The 15,120-nt window shown below is 34.0% G+C and overlaps 1 protein-coding gene across 1 annotated transcript in view; it reads right to left on the bottom strand.

The window, feature by feature from the left end:
• Positions 1-15,114, bottom strand: part of Rasal2 (RAS protein activator like 2) — a 299,612-nt gene extending 284,498 nt beyond the window's left edge. The window contains exon 1 of the mRNA XM_010630221.1: positions 14,951-15,114. The gene's annotated coding sequence lies outside the window, so the exon portion shown is untranslated. The remainder of the gene's footprint in view (positions 1-14,950) is intronic.
• Between the last annotated feature and the right edge of the window lie 6 nt (positions 15,115-15,120).

The raw sequence follows: 15,120 nt of genomic DNA, 5'->3' as shown, positions 1-15,120 counted from the left end.
AAAAAAAAAAAAAAAAAAAAAAAAAAGAAAAAAAAAAGAAAAAGAAAACAAAAAAGGTTTCAGAACCAAGGCTTCAGCCTCCAGCTTAAGAAACTAGCAAACAAAACCCAACACACAGAAGAAAGATAATATAAGGACTAGAATGTAAATTAATGTAATTAGGAGAAAAGAAATAAACACACAGAAAACCAAAAGCTGGTTCTCAAGTCAATAAAAGTAATACTTTCTTTTCCTTTTTCAAGAAAATTAAAGCCCAGTATTTTTTATGAATCCTGCAACTGTTTTAGGCAAATATCCCCTAAAGGTTCAGAGGTAAAAGAATGGGTCCTGGGATGGTGGTACTGGGATAGACCTTTAAGAGGTGAGGCCTAGTTAGTTAAAAAACAAATTTGGAGGGCCAGGGATGTAGCTCAGGGGCAGGGTGCCTGACTTGCAAGCAGGCAGGATCGAGGACCTAAAAGTTTTAAAACTTTTATAAGAACCTAGGGAGAAACCTACATGATAGTGGTTTAAACAATGATTTCTTACATGAGTATCCAACCTTTTGGCTGTCCTGGTCCACAGTGAGTAAAGAGAAATTGTCCTGGGCTACATATAAAAATACAGAATAAGTTTATATAAGAAACAAAACTTCACATACATATAAAGATATACATTCTTTAAGAGAAATCTGAGAAGGGAAGACCCAGAAGTTGCAAGGCGCCAGATCCAGTGAATAAGGTAGACAAGAACACACCATACATAACGTCTTTATGAGGCTGCCTTTGTGTTCAGCAGCATTCACCTTATTTTTTTAAATCATACTTCATAAAGATACTCACATAACAGGATTTCCAGAACGGCTTCAGAAAATGGCAAGAATGATGAGATAAGTGTGGCTGAATCAAAGGGTAGTGTTTTGAAGGGGATTCACAGGTATGTGTCTTCTACTGTAATAATTTTTTTAATTTAAACATTCATTATATATTTTGATCATGCCTTATACATCGCCAACTTTTATTTTATTCTATTTTATTTTTTATTTTGAAGCAGGGTCTTACTAAGTTGCTAAATTTCCCAGCCTGGGCTCAAACCTGCAATCCTCCTGCCCCCAGCCTCTCAGAGTGCTGGGACTAGAGGCAATACCACCAAGCTCCAGTGTGTGTGGCAAGCAGGTGCAGGAGGCAGAGTTAGCAATTCACTGCACTCTCCCCTACAAAAGGGGTCCATTATCACCTATGCAATCCTGGCTCATGCACTGTGCAATAGTGATAAACATCACATAATATTCTTAAAGTTTATCTTCGTGGGACCATATTATTAACCATCCAAGGCCATAAACCCATGAGACCACAGGTTGGAATTGCCTGATTTCTTAAATAAAATGCCAAAGCACAAAGCACAATGAGAAGGAGGAGGAGGAGGAGGAGGAGAAGGAGGGGGAGGGGAAGGGGAAGGGGAGGGGAGGAGGAGGAGAAAGAGGAGAAAGAGGAAGAAGTTTATAAATCAATTTTATATTGGCAAGTGTTCTACACTGAGCTACATCTCCAAACCTGAAAATTTCTTTTAAAAGAAAATTAAGACAAACCAGAGAACAGGAAGAAATAATAGCAAATCACATATCTGATAAATTACTTACATCCAGAATATGTATTCACACAACTCATATATTCAGATTTAACAGGTCACTAAACATGAGACATAAATGTCTGAAAAGCACATGAAAAGATCTTTAACACAGGCATTAGAAAAATGCAAATTAAAACTATAATGGATTAACTATATACCTCTTGAAATGTCTAAAATTAAAAAGACCAAACACACAAGTACTAGGATGTAGATTGGACTTCTAAACTGCTGAAAGGAAAATAGTACAACTAAAGAAACAATTTGGCAGTTTCTTAAAATGTTAAATATACACCTACCATTTGGCCCATTCATTCCACTGTTAAATATCTGTACAACAGAAATAAAAGTATGTGTCTACAGAAAGACTTGAACATAAATGTTCACAGCAATATTACCTATCATTGTCAAAAAACTAGAAACAACCCCCACCAAAAAAAAAAAGGAAACAACTCAAATATTCATCAAAAGATGAACTGACAATTGTGGAACATCCATTTAATAGAATATTATTTAGCAAGACAATGGAATTAACGATATAGGCAATAATACAAATGAATATCAAAATATGTGCAATGAAGTTAATGTAGAAATGAACATCCTAAATGATGCCATTTATATGAAATTCTTAAAAAGTCAAACTCATCTATAAAGTAGGAAAACAAATTAGTGGTTGTGTGGTGATGGAGTGCATCAGGAGGTTGGAATAGAAAAAAAGACTAAAAAGGAGTCAAAAAGGCAGTAATAGATGCTTGTTTTCTTGATTGCAGTGGTAGTTTCATAGTTACTTACATATTTCAAAAAAATGTCCAATTACATTTCAAATATATGTAGCTTTTTGTTCCAATATTTTTATTAAATCTGTATTTTTAAAAGACATGAACTGATCAGAATGTTAGAATCTAACTTCCTATTGCTGAATTCACCGCAACTCATTAGACTCACAAATTTTGAAGAAGTGCAATGTTAAGAAATGGAGTTAATAGTTCAAAACTGATGTACATAGCTTACTGTGTATGAGTCATACTTTAAGTCCTTGAAATTAAATCAGTCCGTAAATTAAATCAGAATGTAAATTAAAAAGCATATGCACTGTAAAGTATCACCATATTCAAAAGGAACCAGTCCCACCAAGAAGCCAGTGTCTCCGAGCTTTTAGCAAAAAACATGTACATTCCACAAGTGTCTCAAAATATCCTAAATGCCAAATTCGGATAGATGTTTGGAGAGATCAGATTCTATGAAAGTAAATTCTCCTTCCTAGAATTACGGATATTAAAGTTGAGAGCCACTTGAAACATAAATCCTGGAGTAAATAAAGCCATGTCCCAGACTACTCATAGTCCTTAAGATTCCATGGTGTCTTAAAAATTAGTAGTTAACTGGATTGTCAAACAAAACTAATGGGTCTAGGAAGGCATGCATTTATAGAAAAATATTCTCATATTTTCTATCGCTACTAAAGATACATAAATTTTAGAGAACAGACTTTGTTTAACCTTTTTTAAATAGAGAAATATTCACACCACTCACCCACACACAGCTTTCTCATGTTGTCTACAGTTAATAAAACTTAAGAAACTCTATGAAGAGGTTCTATAAATCATGACATTCAAAGCATATCCAGCATAATAAATGCCATAATTCTGTTATGATACTATATGAAAATCACAGGTACGCTACAGGATCAAGGTCCAAATTAACACATTTCCTCCTTTGATTTACTGAATTTTTTATTTGTGAGGAGCCAAATTACATAGTGGTTAAGAGCCTGAACTAGAGAGGGATCTCCAGATTCAAATCCACATCAGCCATCTATCTGCGGTACAGCAGGTGTTTGTTCCTTTACATCTTTACACCTAATTACTCACCTCTAAAATGGGGATAACGGCAGTGCTTACCTCATAGAATAGTTATGAAGATTAAATAAGTTAATAGACATAAGCACTTAGAACTATGTCTGGCTGAGAACATGCACTCACGAGATTTTACCTGTCACCAATATATCAGGCTTATTATTGTGATTAAAGGCTAATATATTAAATGATTAACTATGACAACAAAAAATACTGATATATCTACTAAAAATTCATATAAAAGGACCTGACTAAACATTTCTCCAAAGAAGATATGCAAATAGTCAATAAGCACATGATAAGATACCAACATCACTAATCATTAGGGAAATATAAATCAAAAGCCACAGTGAGTACCACTTCACACCTACTAGGTTGACTATAATTTTAAAACAAGAAAAATAACAAGTGTTGACAAAGATGTAGAGAAACTGGAACCCTTGTACATTGCTGGCAAGAATGTAAACTAATTTATCTGCTGTGAAAAACCCCTTGCTAGTTTCTCAAAAGATTAAATATTGAACTACTTAGCAATTCTATTCTGAGGAATATACTTATAAAAATGGAAAGCAAAGACCCAAACAGATATTTTTTAAATCAATGCTCATACAAGCAATGTTCATAGTAGCTAAAAAGTGTAAACAACTCAAGTGTCCCTCAAAAGATGAATGGCTAAATAAAATGCAGCACATCCAATGGAATATTATTCAGCCATGAAAAGGGTGAGATTTTGATATATGCTGCAAGAAATGCACCCTGATGACTCTATGCTTGGTGAATAAACCAGACACAGAGACAAATATTGCATAATTTCATTTATATGAAGTACCTAGATAGAATAGGAAAATTCACAAGAGACAAAAAGAAAAAAGTTATTAACAGCAGGGGAGATGGTGTCAAGGGAGAGCCATTATAGAAAGTTTTTGTTGGATATCACGACAAGTTTTGGGTATAGATACTGGTGATGGTCACACAATATTGTGTACATTTAATATCACTAAATTGTGTATTTATGAAAGGTTAAGATGAAGTTTTGCTACATATATTTTATAATAAAAAGTTACTGCAAAAGAACTGATTATTTCTGCACTCTTTTAATCCTGCAATGATAAACGCATTATCTGTTCTTACCTATATACCTGAAAGAGGCAGAGAAGCTTGCCTAATACACATAGCTAAATTCTAAAACAACTTTTAAAAACATAAAAATGTTAGTTTAAATATTGTGGGAAACATTTTAACAAAAATATAAGAATAGAAAGAGTAATTGAACTTAGATAATAAAGATATCTAAAAGTTGGGATTAAAATTCAATGACAATCTCACTTCATCAAGAACTAATTTTTCCATGACTAAACATGAAGAAAAAGGCTACAGACCCAGCATTCTGTGAGGCAGGTGGAGGCAAGAAGATTGCAAGCTGAAGGCTAGCCTGGGCAATGCAGAGATGTAGCAAGACTCCAACACAAAAGCAGGGTAGGGTACGTAGCTCAGTGTCAAGGCTCTAGGTTCAATCCCTAGTACTAGGGAAAAACAGTAATATTCAACTTTACACCTTTTCAGTGCATCTTTGAGAGCAAACCTAATTACAGATAACTCAGTAAAAGGTTATCATATATAGTAATTTTATGTTTCCACTAATTAAATCAATCAAATATTTAAGAACTGCTACTTTTACTGAGTTAAACAGGAAAATATGTATTAATTCATACATTTCAAAAACTCACAGGGCCAAGGATTTAGCTCAGTGTTTCCCATGCCTGCCTCACACGCGCAAGGACTGGAGTTCGATGCCCAGTACCAAAACAAAACAAAACAAAAAACCTCACAAAAATATTGTTGTATTTTCCCATTATATCATATCCCTCTCATGTCTTCATTATTTGATACTTATTTACGCAGCAAGATATTTACATATTCTTTCCAAATTTAACTCAAAATTTCCTACAAACTTTCAGAATATTAACTGGATATGTGATATTTTTTCCACTTCACTCTCAAACTGCTCTAAATCATTGTTAAAAATTGAATGATTTTTTTTTTCTAAATTTGTCAACTATGACTGTCTTGGACTACCTGCAACATTTTGTGTCTGTGTCAGATTGTTTCAGTTCAAGATTCTAACATAATACGAATAAGGCCATGGTCATGGATTTGACCTTTGGCATGTCATTTCCTTTACTTCTACACTACTGTCCTTCACTCATTCACTTGGAAATACGTCATTAATCAAAAAATGTGCCACTGGAAAAATAACTCAGCATCTCAGTGTCTTATAGCATTAGGATTCATATGAGCTAAGTAATGCTAAGGAACTATATGAAAGATAAGCTTTAAGTATGTTAAGATTCAATACAGCATTAGCACTTAAATTATGAGGTAATTTTCATATACTAATGGCAGGAATTGCTTTCTAGAATGGTTGTACAGATTTGGCACTAACTAAATCTCAAGCTTTTGAAAACATTTCATACTATTCCAGGAATTTGGTGTAAAAAAATAGTCAAAAGCTTAGTTCAAAGATCTGTGCATTATAATAAACTATCAACATAAAAATTTTGAAAAAATAATATATAAGTTAAATAAGTTTTAATAGCCACTAACAAATTATATTTTCATATTCTAAAATCCCAGTAATAAAGCAGTGTCACTAGCACATGAATATAAAGAGACCAAAAGAACCAAACAGAAAATCTTGACATAAACCAAAAGATAAAGGGCAATGTAGTACAGGATAGAAGAAATAATCTTAAACCAGTGGAGAAAATAGAGATTATTCAATAAATGGTGTTGGGAAAACTAAAATACTATCTTTTAAAAAATGAAATTGGATCTATACATCATATCTTACACTAGGATGCATTCCAAAAGGATCAAAGACTTTAATATAAAAAATGAAACCAAAGAAATACTAGACAAATCATGAGAATTATTTTATAAACCTGAAGTAGGAAAGACTGTCCTAAATATGACATAAAACCAAAAGCTTTTATACAAGAAAAAACATTTAAATAAAATATAATCAACTACATAAGAATAACTGCTTCATGAGAGGTAAGAAAACACTACAGGAAAAAGCAAAAGACAAATGACAATACTAGTAATTCACTGCAGATAAAGGGCTCTTTAATATACCGGTTCCTACAAATCATAAAAAGACCCAACAATCCAATAAAAATGGGGAAAGAATATACAGTTTACAGAAAAAGGCATGAGTAATGGCTCTTGAACATGAAAAGATGTTCAATCACAATGTAAGAGATATGAAAAATAAAAATTAAACTAAAACCTTTTATCTTTCAGATTGTCTCTTTTTTATATATATAACTTTCTGTGTGGGGAGGAGAGAAGTACTCTGATATGCTACTGATAAAATATAAATAGGTACAACCTCTGAAGAAGTCAATTTGGCAGTATCTTTCAAAATGATATACTTTCACCTAGAAATTCTAATTTTATGAATTTTTCTTACAGATAGTCTTATACACAAGCAAAATGACTTATAATCAAGATTATTCACTATAGCATCACTTTGTTAACAGTAAAACTTAGGACTGATTAAATGAATTATGATTCATCCAGACATCATACAGCCATAAAAAGAATGAGGAACCTCTTCACAAACCAACAGGAATATTTATTCAAATATGTTAATAAGTGCAGGGTGGGGGGTAAATAACTCAACGTACAGATCAAATCAATGCTTATAATAGGTAAGCATATGTATAACAATGAAGAGATGTACAAAAACAGTAACAATGTATAATATTAATCCAGAAAGAAAGCAAATAAAAACTGGCCATTTCATTAACCCTGCATTTTTAAAATTTAATTTATTAGATATCACTTACGGCAAGTTTTTACATATCTATCCATTCATTTCCTTCTTTGTGGATTGAACAGGTAAGGAAGGGTACATAAAAATTTCAAGTATGCATTATTGCATGGAGGAGACAAGCCTACTAAAAGACAAGGGGAGGCACAGAGAAAAGAGGTGGAGACATATTATGGAGTATCTATTTTGCTCACAAATTTTTGAAACAAAAGAATATATAACTTATTTCAAAAAATAAATTATGGTGGCACACACCTGTAATCCCAGGATTTGAGAGGCTGAGGCAAGAAAATCATGAGTTCAAGTCCAGCTAAGGCAACAAAGGAAGTTTAAAGATGGCCCAGACTACGTAGCAAGACCCAGTCTCAAAAAAACTCCAAAACAAACAAAACCAAAAAATATACATTTGAAAAAAATTTAATGTTTAACAAAATGAGAAATATACCATTGAAAGAAAAAACAATATAAAATATAAGCAGCATGATATCAAATATGTGTAATATATACAGAAAAAAATATTAGTCATCTCAGAGGTACAATTATATTTTTAAATGTCCTTGGATTTTCCTAAATTTTAAATTCTTTACCTTAACACAGATTATATTCATAGTTAGAAAAAAATTAATATCTAATGATATGACTCAATAAGGTTAAACATTAAAGGGGAAGGCAGAATGTTATTAGGTATTAGCTAGAATTCGAAGCATCATTCATACATGAAGCATATATATTATTTAAAACAATCAAGGCATGAAGAAGTTATGGTTAAAGAACTTAGGAAAACAGAGATAAAAAATATCTCATTTTTCCTCCAGCCTACCTCTTATGGATCACTTGAGATTATTCTCATCCTCTTATTTTGTGGATGTTTTGTTCATTTTTGTTTTCTGTTACCTAGGTAATGGTACTTCCAGCATTTCCCTTAAAGACTGTGAAACTAACAATCTGCCATTTCTCACTGTCAAGTTTTTCTGACCTTCAGCTTTAAAGGGCCATCTCCCAAAGGGAAAGAAGCAAGATCTAGAAGCTAAATCAGGAGGCTAAGGAATCTGAGGTTAAGAGTTCCAATCCTGAACAAACTGTGGATTTTGTCTCCAATTTTGGAAATAACCTTTCCTGAGTCAGTTTCTGTAATGAGGAACCCTAAAGGATTTTTCCGAAAAGTACTCAAGACTATTGACATCAAAGTATCTTTTTAGCCTTTCACTCTATTCTTCTGAAATTTGTATTTTCTCACCTTATGTAAAATTTATTCTCTAAATTTTCATTCTCCTGGTCAATATCTGCAAGTATTACCAAACCCTTAGACTCAGAGATAGTGGGAAAAAAACATTTAGAAAGCCCATTGAAAGTGGCACAATGTGAACAGAATTCAAGCAAGATTGAAGACAATTTATGAAGGAATAAAAATCCATTCAGGATCTAAATTGGACCTTTGGAAAAAAGCAAATGAAAACAATTAATGTAACTTATACATGGTCAGGACAAGCACAAGCCAGTCTCCTAACATCTGAATCCAGCTGTAGAGATAAGATGATAACATCTATATCATAGTCTAGCAAATAAAGTTTTATTATGCCTTCATGGATCTGTTTATTTATCTAACTGTATATTTACTCCATTGCACTAGACCCCAGGACTGCTCTTTTCCTTTCTATTTATCACATGCTTTCTAATGGTAGAAAATAAACTATTATATTTGTAGAGTTCTCTGCCTACTGGTCTTGAGAAGTACTCCCTAGCCTTTGGGAAGAAAGATGTTTTTACAAACATCAGAGAGCAATTATCCTTCTGCTAAGACAAGGTGAAGCAATTTCAGTTTTCAGTACACTTTAAACTCCTCCTCCTGGTTAACAAGACCAAACACCTCTCTCCATACTGAAATGTCTTTCCAATAGGGAAAGGACAAGGGAGCAACACCTAAATTTTTTCTGGATTAACTCAGTCATTACTTGAATGTTTTTGTGGTTCACCTACTTGAAAGATGATCAAATCACTTTGTGTTACTGAAGAGAGTATTGCAATTATGTAAACCCTCTACTTCAACTTAGCTCATTTTTCTTTCTAATGAAACAAAGCCTCAGAAACCACTGTTTGCCACTATTTCCTTAGTAATCTCAGTCAAGCCTACTTTATCATGTGAATTCCTTTTCATTTCCTTAGCATATCACAGAAATGTATTTCATTCAACACAGCCAAAAGGTAACAGGACATAACTATATACTTTTTTAAATGTGTGCATTTTATTATCTGAAGATAATCAAGTAATCCTTAAAAATAAATTATTTTCAAACACAGGCATACTACAACTTTCTGAGTTTATGTCAGAAAATTTGTACAGATCCTGAATTCCAAAGCTTTTTTTATATATACATAACTTCTATGGCAGTAATATCTGACCCACACTGACATAAAGCTATTGATAGTCTTTATGCCACTTAGGGTGAATATTCACTTGTGTAACTGCAGAAATATTAATGTGACTGATTCCTGGTTGTAGCTCCAGACAGCAGGAGTTTATGTGACTCTATGTATATCATATTCACTTAGTAAAATCAAGACATTTTTAAATCAAAACACTCTAGTCCAATAGTTTTGGAAAAGAGATTGTGGGTTTATAATTTATCAATGAAAAATATTTTCATTCTTTGGAAATCAAACAGTAGTTAAATCAACATGATAGAAAGTAGAATGTACAAAGATATCATTAAAAGAAACTTATCTGTATCTATAAACACAATATAAACAAGGCAAACAAATTTTGTTTCAAAGCAAGGACAATGACACTATTTTAATTTAAAATAATTTAAAAACAGTATGTGCCTAGACATTCTTGAAAGTTCTCTGATTTCAATGCATATAAAATGTATTTGGAAGTCATGGACAAGTAATGTGTCAACATTGAAAGTCTACAGAACATCCTAAGTACTGAACTCAAGCTTCAGGTTTTAAATAATTCTAAAATATTATTTCTCATGTGCAAAGGTTCAATTAACAGTGTGGAGGAAATTAAAACACTTACAAATGTTTGTGGACATATTATATACATCTTTTTGGGTTTTCTAGCAATCAATTAGCTAGAACACACAAAACTTTCAGTCTTGGTTGAACAATTTTATACATACAATTACAAAACAGGGTGCATATTTAAGAGATGTAAGAATGAGTGATTCATTAAGCATATTCAAAGTTAGTTATATTAAGAACATTCTGTATAAGGCCAATGAGTTAGTCACTTCTGATTCATACTGGACCAAAATGAAAAAAATCTTCCTGGACCCATAACTGATTGAAACGTTTTGAATAAACAAAGAAACACATTCTCTAGAGATGCAATAAAATATATCTCATCTTGTCTTAATTCCTGAAACATAAACAATATCATCATATACTACAACTATCACATTTCTGGACTTCGGTGATACCTGATATAGTATCATTAATTTCCATTTCTTGTTTTTGCTGCAATAGCATCAGCCTTTAGAAACTTTTCCTCAGGTCTCTTTGTCATCAATAAACAATGAGATATACACTAGCTTAAGGATAATGTTTATGGTATTCATTTGATTAACTGAATATTATAAGTCCTAATGATGCAAGTTTTTTGAACCATTATTACCTTAATTATACTTGCCCTCTAGCTCTCCAAAAGCTTATCTGTGCACATTCTTACAGACGTTATACTAATGAGTAGAGCTCCACTGCAGGCAATCCTAGAGACAAGTATCTTAAATTTCTCCCAGAGTGTCCTACATGCACTGTCCATTCATGGTAAAGTAGTTAATTTTAATGTTCTCATTGTTTACCAGAAAGCACAGAGCGTAAGGCTGGCTTTGCCACTCCCATTTCCTTTTGCTAGGCTGCTGATCTTTTTTAGCCAATTGACTTTGCTTTGAGGCTATAAATATCTGAAAAATGTTCTGCATTTGATGCTCTTGGATTTTGCATCCATATTTAGCTGTTTGTGGCATGCCTTTGTTTAAGCTATTCTACAACCCATAACACATCAGTCAGATTGAGATCTAAATGGTCAAAGAACAGACAGATCAACATTCAACAGACACCGGCTTAACTATGAGCAAGGTCTGTTACACAAGGTAATGGTGAAAAGAGTAGCAAGATAGGAATACAATGATAAACCAGACTCCCTTATATGAAAAATTTTAGTCTGATGGGAAAAACTTATTATAATACTGGAATAAAACAAAGTATTTTTACAACTAAAAGAAAATAAAGCTAAGGATAGCTTTATTTTCTCTCAGCTGTGTCTCAAAAGTGTGTGTTTATGTTTTAAATATGGACCTACCTATTATAAAGCTCTGAACACATTCCAAAGTTTTCCAAATGAGGGCAATACACAAAGCTCTGGAGATATTGATATAGATGTAGAGATAGAGAAAAGGACTGAGAGAGATAAAGAGCTACAGCAAGAGATAGAGATAGATATATTATCAATCAAAGAGCCAAACTTACTAACACCAAAGTAAAAACAGTACCATGTTCAAATTTTGTGAGGCAAATCAAGAAAATATTGTTGTTAAATGTTTTTGTTAACATATTCCCAGAAGGGGTACTTTTGTTGTTGTTTCTATAATGATTTCAAAGAGAAGCATATTGCAGAGGATGTGAGCAGTAGCCAGCAACCCTTGATACAGCTCCTTATTACACACTCTTCAAAATCCAGAGGATTATATGAGAAGTCTCCAAGCTGTATGAGCTAGACCTAAGCAACATTCCCATCCCCAACTTCCTATCTTGTGAAAAGGCCATGCAAATACTACTGTACTGCATACATCTTAATCAACATTCCTTCTTTCAAAACTCAGTTCACTGACCTTTTCATAAAAGTGCTCCCCAAAATTCCCTGACAATCATAATTTAAATGCATCAAAATAAGGGACTGATCAATGACTGATTCCAAAAGTCAGATGGAATTTTAGGCCAAGATGTACGTAAATGATGGGACAAGCCATAGAATCAGCCAATTTTAAAGCTTAAAGGGCTCACCAATGTCAATTACTTCAGATTCCACATTTCACACAGAAATCTAGAGCCAGCCAGTGAAGCAAAATTAAGACTACATGCCCAAAGTCAGACAATCTGTAGCAAAGCTAGAATGAAAATTCAGGTTCTCAACCTCCAGTTGTATTCTCTAGCTTCCTAATTTCTCGATTTCTTTTAAACATGTTAGAATATATTCATCCAAATCTCTTTAACTTGTGTAAAACGCAGATGATTCAAGTCAATCAGAATCTTGAAGACACAAAACAGACCAATAAATAAATCCAAGAAAAACAAAAACTAGTATTCCCAAATCAATTTTCTACACTCTAACATTTTTACTTCAAAGTTTTTTTAAATCATGGAGAAATTAAAAACTAAGAAAACAGTCGAGTTATTCAGATTGTTTTGGAATATTTATAGCAAACTTAAAGACAACAAAGCACAGTCCAAGATAAGCTTCCCTAGGGCCAGGGATTTAGCTTAGCAGTTTGGTGGCCTGCCTTGCAAGCACAAGGACCCAAGTTCAATCCCCGGTACCAAAAAAAAAAAACCAAGATAAGCTTCCCTAGAGGAAGGAACATTGCAATAATAAACAGTAAACAAAAACAATTTCTGGCTAATTGATGGGGTGACAAAAAGTGATAAAGCAGCTTGGCACAGAAATGTGCCATACACATGTGTTTGTGTGTAAATGTGTGTGTATAGTAATTATTCCATAGTCTACATTTTATGTAGGAACTTAGAACCAGGAAGTTAAAAGCACTGTACTCACCCAAAATTAAACAACCAAGTCACAGCAAAACCAGAATGAAAACCCAAGCTCTCAACCCTTGGTTGAATGCTACAGTCAAGGTTCCCAATTTCTGGATTTCTTTAAAACATGTTAGATGGATGTGTGTACGTGTGTGTGTAAATATGTTATACATGTAACAAATCATGCCCCACAACAGACTACAAAAAAATAACAGATTTTTATGGTTACAACAGAAAGTCTGGAAAGCTCAGAATGAAATATTGAATTATCATTTATTCTTACAACATGATCCTATCTCTAACATCATAAAAAATAACATGCTAAAGAAGTCTGTAAGGATAAGAAATCAAATACAAAAATGTAACCACAGTATATCCTAGCTCAAACTCATTTCAGAGTCTCATCAACCTCTGTTATAAGCAATCAACTAAATAGGATTAGTAGGCAGATGGAAAATTAGGCTGCAAAGTTTTGAATCTAATCTACTGAGAATGAACTGGGTAACCTTGTTATCACTTCCCACTTCTTTGCTTTAATTCTTCTAGTTATACAAAATAATGCTGAAAAACACAAACACCCAACAAAATACAAGATGGTACACACATAAATTCCTGGAACTGACTGTAAGAGCTGCTGGATTTTTACCATCAAAAGGACCATTAAAGATCATTTAATCCAACCCACTCATTTTATTAAAAAATTAGGGTCCAAAAAAGTGACTAATTTGTCCCAAATCGGTTAGCTACCTAGTGGCAGAACTGAGATAAGAACCCAGAAGTCTGGACTCCTAATTCAGAGATCTTTCCAACAGTGACAGGCAGTGATGGATATGAAACCAACCGAACTATTCAGAAGAAAACTTCCAGGCCATGGTACCCCTAGAATGGTAAACATAAATAAACCCTACTGAGAAAGAGGAAAGCAAAACATAATGTTCTTGACCACCACAGACTTACTTACATGCATGTGACTTCAGGATAACATACAACACTGTGGATCCCAGGTGCTTCAAATTTGCCATCTTACATTCAGGCACATTTACTAAAGTCTTTTGTGGTCATGTGAGCTAAGTGATAAACATCTTGCCATTTCAGTATTTTGGAAAGCCACAGCTAAACCCTGAACACCAGGCTATAAATCGTGGGCTGTGAGTTTTCAAAAACCAGTATGGTTTTAATGCTGCCACAAGTCTCACCCTAACAGAATATCATCATTCAGTTTTAATTAAAAAGGCGGTTACTAGGAATGCAGAGGGAAAGTTTTAGTGTATTCATCACTTTTATCCTGCTGAGTGGCAACTCAGTCACTTTACAAAGAAAACAAGGAAGAGTATGCTATGTAAAACAATCCACACATATTGGAATAAGTGGTTACCTTTGGAGAGTTAATCTCAGAAAGAGATTATAGATAAGTCTGTCCCCACTAAATGAATAATTTGGGTGTTAGTGTATTTTGCTTTTTGTTTTTCTCATTCATTAGCTTATCCTCCGCTAGGCTTTTTCATACATTTTCATTTCCAGTCTTGCCTCACTCAACAACGTAAGAAGAGGAAATTCCATTCACTTGATTTTCACAGCGTTTACCATCATACTTTCTGGAAGATGGGGTGGCAGTTCCCTTGAAGTAATCACCTGAAATTTCTGTCTGGACAGACCAACTTCATAAACTCAGTGCGGGTGCCTGAGGAGGTAGAGCCAAAGGACTACGCTGGCTCCCATTTCCACCCAGGTGCTAATCTGCAGAAACTTGTCAGAAATGCATCCCCAAACAAAAAGGGATGTGGGAAGCTGACTCAGGATGGATGGAGACTAGGAATGGGAAATGAGACCACAGAATGCGTATCTATCCAAGCACAGACAAGAAACGCCAGACTGTAAGGCGGCCTGTGGTCCTTACCGTACACCCGGACCCAGCTCTGTTGCTGGCACACGGACTCCAGAAGGATCCGATCCAACATGCCACCGGCCACGGCTCCACTGACTGGGACAACCGCTTCCAGATCCTCCGGGGGCAGCGGCGAGTCGGACTCCAGCCCCGGGAACATCTCCGGCCAGGACAGCGCCTCT

The sequence above is a fragment of the Fukomys damarensis genome, unplaced genomic scaffold, assembly GCF_012274545.1.
Source record: "Fukomys damarensis isolate Sample0158 unplaced genomic scaffold, DMR_v1.0_HiC HiC_scaffold_11, whole genome shotgun sequence".
NCBI lineage: Eukaryota > Metazoa > Chordata > Mammalia > Rodentia > Bathyergidae > Fukomys > Fukomys damarensis.
The sequence above is the reverse complement of the archived record's forward strand: the minus strand, read 5'-3'. Positions and strand labels throughout refer to the sequence as shown.